We start from the raw sequence: 740 nt of genomic DNA, 5'->3' as shown, positions 1-740 counted from the left end.
ATAAAACACAAGTACAAACAGTTAAAAATCATAAGCATTAAAAACAATAAAACACATGAATAGACAGTTAAAAACAAACTGGTACTGATTGTTATAACATCAGAGTTAAGTAAGGGCATGAATGCATAATCACAATGTGTATTTTATTCTACTTAGATACTTAGCATATTGTATCTTTTTGGTATAATATAGTAGCGGTGCAATGCTAGTTTTAGATTTAGCCTAAAGCAATAGGCTGTGTATGCCTAAACTGGCTCTGTACCCACTAGTTCCTGCAGGCCTTGACCTTGCCAAATGTAACTAAACTAATCAATAGTTTAGGGATGTGTTGATCTGTCAGCTAATCAATATGGCATTTTGGCAAATATGGTCAAAATATTTTAGCAGCCAAAGACCCATCAACACATTCTTTCAGGAGTAATCCAACACCAGATGTAATGGCCTCTCTGGCTGTACAAGATGATGGGAACCCATGAATGGTTACATTATCAGCACAGTTCCTCTCTGCTCTGTGTGATTACGATCCCATTCAAACCCTAATAATGTCCACAGTGAAATAAATCCATGCAAAACATTTGGAAAAAGTGAAATACCTAAATAAAAATGTAATTTGAGTTAAACAAATAAAATGCAAACAAAACACAAAGCAATCCAAGAAAATTCAAACGCTGCCCAACATCATACAGTATACAGCAGTATAATACAACAAAACTGCAGAATACAAAGGGGACTGATAAGAA

This window comes from Etheostoma spectabile, chromosome 2 (genome assembly GCF_008692095.1).
Source record: "Etheostoma spectabile isolate EspeVRDwgs_2016 chromosome 2, UIUC_Espe_1.0, whole genome shotgun sequence".
NCBI classification, from domain to species: domain Eukaryota; kingdom Metazoa; phylum Chordata; class Actinopteri; order Perciformes; family Percidae; genus Etheostoma; species Etheostoma spectabile.
The sequence above is the reverse complement of the archived record's forward strand: the minus strand, read 5'-3'. Positions refer to the sequence as shown.